We start from the raw sequence: 6,000 nt of genomic DNA, 5'->3' as shown, positions 1-6,000 counted from the left end.
TTTTTCTAATAATCAGTAGAAGAACAGTTGTTCCACGTGGTAAGCGTGTTTCCACGAAAATTCAGGACAGATTTCCATGCAAGACTGATCTTAGATGCATTGTGGGAAACTTTCACAAATATACATTTTGGGGGCTCAACTTACACTATTGAATCTAAATTACAGAATGTGGGTCCCAGGAATCTGCATTTTTCAAAGCTCCCTAGGCGAGTCTAATGACCACTCACTCACCTTTAGATGTTCTCAGATGTCCCTCAGTGTCTGCTACCTTTACCTGCGCTTTAATTTCACCCACTCTTCCTTGCTCTTTATTTTTCATGGTCATATTTTATTTCCTCCCTTCCTCTTACATTTTACAACAAGTTTTTGTCTGTCAGACCTTGCAAATATTCCCATAACTTCTGATCACCCTGCACTTTGCACAGTTAGGTTTTAGCTTTAATTCATTCACGTGAGCATTTGTATTTAATCATCTCAGGAGGACAAAGAATGGAGCTTGGAACTGGCGATTCCCAAAATACGGTGCAGAGAGAGGAACTCTAACACACATGCAGATATTATTTTCTGTAATGAGATAGAGACTGAGACCAGCCCCCAGCCATATTTTAAATATTTTATAATTGAGTACAGATAGTTTATCATTAGGGGAAATACTAATCAACCTCAAAGATACCCAGACACGAAAATCCTCTGAGAAGCCTTTCCTAACTTCTCCGACCTAGACATTTGGCCCCTTTGAACTACAGTAGCCCCTAGAGGACAATGTAAGTCTTCTGGCTCCAGCATTGTGGGCTACTCACCTACTTTGTTACCTCTTTTACCACAAGGAGATAAACTAGATAAAATATCACACACACACATGCATACCCCTATATTACAACTGTGTAAGTGTTATACACAACTAAGCCATATAGTATACTATAATTACTTTTCCTTTTCTGTATATTTTATTTCCATTACGTTTATGTCATAATAATTATTTTTTAATAAAACTGTGTCCAAATAAGATTTCTCTTCCCACACATTCTATAGACACACATACACACACACACAGGTAACTTGTTTCTATCTCTATAAAAACTTAGGTTAATTTGTTTCTCCATTTGTTTGAAACTAAGAACAGTGTGAAAAACACCAAACCAAGAATAACTTACTTAAATAGGTGAAATAAATGGGACCCTGAGAGCAATCTTAAACATTAGACTGGTATGCCTGTTTTTCTACGTTAACGCAAAAAAGAAAGTTCACACTTAAGTGGCTACATATTGGTGATATGAGATTTGTCAGTTCAAATACAAATTTCCTAGAATGAGAAAGAGAAATAAAATAAAAATGTGTCAGGTATTACTTAAGTGAGATGACATGTTATTTCTCTTTTTGATTTAGACCTTGTCTTGTTTGGGTATCAATGTACTTGCCTCATGGTAGGAGGAGAGAGTTCCTTTTTTTTTTTTAATTTCTAGAAATGTTTGTATAAGACAGGCGGGATAAGTTACTTGAGAGTTGATTGCACTTACCAGTAAAAACATTTGGCTTGGTCTTTTCTTTCTAGAAAGATTTTTCTACTAGTGATTTTATTTCTAAATTTTTCAAATCTAGTGTCATACAATTGTTCAAAGTATTCCTATTCTCTTAGCTTTAATAAAATCTCTATCTGAAGATATGTCCCATTTTTATTCATAATACTATCATCTATTTGTGCTTTTTTCTTCATATGCATACATATATATCATGCCAGATATTTGTGAAATTCACCAATCTTTTCCAAGAACTTTTGACATCTTCGGCTCTATCGAATGCATTTTTTTTTGGGGGGGGTTTATGTTCATTAAATTCTGTTCATTTTTTTTTAAAAATGGTTTTTCTGTTATTTTTCCAATGTCTGAAGGTGTGTGCTTTGTTCACTAATTTTCAGTTTTTATTCTTATGTAAAAATAACCATTTAAGGCTATAAATTAATTTCCATGTACTGTTTTCATGCTATTTCACAAGCTTTGATTCATTATCAGTTCTTTGACATATAGATTATTTAGAATGCATTTCAATATTTCAAGTATTTAGACAGTTTTGTCTTTTTATTATTGATTTATACTTTAATTGTATTGTGTTATAAGACCATAGTCTGTATGATACTGATTCTCTGAACTTTGCTGATACTTGCTTTATGGTCTAGTATATGATTAATTTTATAAATATTTCATGTGTTTCAAAAGATTTTGTATTTTCTAGTTGTTGGGTGCCAAGTTTTATTTGTGTCCATGAAATAAAGTTGATCGTTAGATCTATCTATAATTGAAAGAAGTATGTGGTAAGCTCCCACCAAAAGGGTGGATTTGTCAGTGAATTTTTATAGTTTTATCGATTTTTGCTTTACATATTTTGAGGCTGTTTAAAAATTTTCATTATGAAAATTTTTACTCACACTCAGAAGTAGTGGCTGGTGTAATGAATCCCTTCTCCCACTCCCCATCCATGTACCCATCACCCCTCACCCAGCCTCAGTTATCAATATTTTGCCATTATTGTTTCAATAGTCCCCCTTCCATTTTTCTTGTTGGGATATTTTAAAGCAAATCCCTGATAGATTTCACTCCAATACTTTAGTATGTTTCTCTAATGGAAAAGGACTTAAAACATACAAACGCAATATGCTGAGGCCATCGTGGTGGATGCCTACAAGTGCAGAATTGCTTGGTGTCAGGCTCTCCTTTGGGAAGCTGGCTCCTCTCCAGCTCAGTCTTTTCTGGCAGAACAGAGTCAAGGTGTGCGAAGCAGCAGCTATGACCCCCTGTATCCAATGGGTGCTCAGTAAGTGTTTGTGATAACTAGTTACTCAACTGGAATCTTTAGGAATGGCCTTGGGAGGTTGTTTGCTCAACAGCTAGCAATTCTGCAGGTAAAACATTTTGGCAAGGCCCCCAAGTCTTGAGATTATCCTTGTATTTTTCCCGCCATGCTGAGCCCTTGGCAGAGGCTAAGCAGGACCCTTGGCCATTCGGGGGAATGAGAGTAACACGGTTAAAGGGTCAAATCGAGGCATACAGTCACACTTTCTAACTCACACTGGAATTTGGATGAATGAGAAATTGCTTGTGGCGAGTGGTCTCTCGGATAGGTCTTAGGTAAGTCCTATTTATTAGAGATTTTATATATACTGAGACCTACCATATTCCAGGCACTGGACAAGGCACTGGACACTGCCACAGCACCCACAGTGTAGACAAGACATGCACTGTTCTGTGTTCATCCTAATGAATGTGTGAGTACAATGGGGACATGTGCTCTGGAGGAATGTAACAAAACACTTGATCTAGACTAGGGTGAAGGAATGATGTAAAAGCTGAGGATTGACATAAAAACAGGGGTTTTTTAATTTAAAAAAATCACTCCAGTTGCTGAGCGGAGAGTGGACTGGGGGACGAGGGAGCAGCAAGACCAGTTAGGAGGCTCCTGAAGAAGTCCAGGGGAGAGGCGATGAGGGCCCGTGCCAGGGCCAAGGCGGGAGAGGGCTTGGCACTCTGGAGGCGGCGAACTACACGGGACTCGGAGGGAACCGGCTGTGGAGAACGAAGGAGAGGGCGCAGCCAGGCCTGGCTCCTCGTCGTCCGGCTTGTCTGCAAGTCCCCGCACTGGGCTCCGGAACTCTAGGCGTTGCGTGGAGACGAGTTGACCCAGGAGAGAAGGGATCGTGCAGGGTCTAGGAGAACTCGCTGGGACCGCACCATCCGCGAGGCGGGGCTGTGTCTGCTTTATGCACCATGAGACCCCTTGTCTCAAAGGCATTTTAGTGATGGGCATGTAGTTAGCACTCCATAAATATTTGCCAAATTAATGGAAGAACAATAGTCTATGCCGTGAACCCACCGCTGAGTGACCTGGGTGAAGCACTTAGCCCGCCTAAAGGGCCTCTACCCTGCCACGCAGCCTGAGCCTCGGCCGGTTCTGCGTTCTGGAAGACCATCCACGCAGCCAGGGATGCGCTGCAGTCAGCTCGCACCGGCTCACGACGGCCGACGGTTAAACTTTCATGAATCTCGAGAGCTGATTGTTAAACACACTTATTGTTGAACATTAAATTGATACTTACTGTGTGTCTCTTTCCAGCTCCTCGTTCAGTCAGTGACATTATGTCGGTCACTTGGCACCGGCTCTGGAGAGAATATTTACACCACGGAAATCAGCAAAAGCCGCAGATCAAGGGCTGACTCGGCTTTGTTTATTGTTTTGGGTCTAGGCTCCGGACTTCAGAAAGTGATCGATAACGCAGGGTAAATCAGCAGCGCCATGGCAACGCCGCTGCGACCAGCACGAAAAGCTCAGGGAATTTTCTTTCACTGTTTGAAAACTATGATCCGGTTTAGTAAATAAATCACCGCGTCTGACGTTTCGCCGAACATTCATCTTCGTTGTTTCACTTTTTGTCTTGTTCACGAATGTAAATGAAAATATCACGAAACACTCATGCTGGAACAATACCCATTGGCCGATTGTACACACGGGTTGGCTACAGATATAAGTGTTTGCCAAAAAATCAACGAGAACGTTCTGCAAGAATCCAGTGGTGATGCGGGATCATAATAAAGAGTATTGTCTATTTTATTATTTGTCGTCGTGCGCTACACATCCTTTATGTCATTAGCATCTGTGAGGCATCCAGGGGTGTGTTTCTGGAGAGCCGGAAGTTAAACGTTTACCAGCACGCCATCCTTTCGATCCTTAGCTAAAAGCGCTGTTCTCGTACCAAGGAGACTGTGCCCAGACACGAGCATAAAGTGGGCAGGTGGAGACAATCCTATCGGGCAGCTGGGACATGGGCAGGCCGGGTCCCGTTTGGGGTGGCAGGGAGCAGTCAGGGCTCTCCTGGAGTTGCCATTTACATTTTACTCTCGGCGACACTTCTCCTCTGAGGCTCACGGGTACGGTGACGGGATCAGTAGAGAATTAGATGCTCCGTGAATTTCTGACAAGCTGGCTTTCATGTTCATGCACCGCTAAGCTCTCTCGAAGCTGCACTGCCGCCACCCCGCCCTGCCCCAGAGAGGTTCAGGATCCGTTTCCCCCCCGAGGATGCTATTACTACTTAGAGGTGGGAGAGCTCTCACCTAAACATTTCCCCAACAAGAGACCTGGTCACTGACAGCACAGCCCTCGTAGGGGTGGGATCGATTTCCCTCAACTAATCTCTATGGGTGGACAGAACCACTGTCCCGACCCTGCCACAGAAAATTCAAAGTTTTTGAGAACTCACCGTGAGCCCTGTGGGGACTGTTTTGTGTTCCTTGGGGGATGGAGAGAACGAAGGCAATAAAATGAAAATGAGTTTTGTGGTGAAATGTTGTTGTAACTGGAATATGATCTACAGATATGTCCTAATTATCTTTCTCTCGTTACCTCTAGTGGATCTTTAAGTGTTTTCCCCCTTACGATTGTTCCTCAATATTCATTTAGTTCAGCATGCCCTTTCCAGTTTTGCAAGGTCAAAGTAGAAACTGCGGCAAGATGCACATGTTTGTTCCTTCTTGTGTACTTAAAAGCATAACTGTGCAATTGTAAGACAGTCTTAACTAATGTCAATTAATTTATTGTTCATTGGGGTAGGCTGGTTTCATTCTTACGATGTTAAAATGCAGGAAAATTGGAAATTTGCATATTCAAACCGAGAGATTGAATATACAAATAGACAATGGCCGGACCATAAAGCTCTGACCTACCATCTACTGTAACCAGCCGAGGAAGCAGCCTACATCACACTTGTAGAAAGTCAGACCGCTGTCTGTAGCAACCACCCGGGCAGTCCCACAATACCCTTGGCAACAATTGGCCCCAAATGGCCAGGACTCGATTCATAACTGACAGCTTCCCTAATGTTTGTCCCTGCTTCCAACTTAGGACCAACCAGAGAAAGCCAAATACACACCCCTAACCGATCACATGGGTGCCCCACCTCAGTCAGCTGTGCCGACTGCCCCGTGCCAACGACTCCTTCAGGGCTGCTCCACC

This window comes from Pteropus medius, unplaced genomic scaffold (assembly GCF_902729225.1).
Source record: "Pteropus medius unplaced genomic scaffold, Ma_sr-lr_union100, whole genome shotgun sequence".
Lineage (NCBI taxonomy): Eukaryota > Metazoa > Chordata > Mammalia > Chiroptera > Pteropodidae > Pteropus > Pteropus medius.
This window is presented reverse-complemented; position numbering follows the sequence as displayed.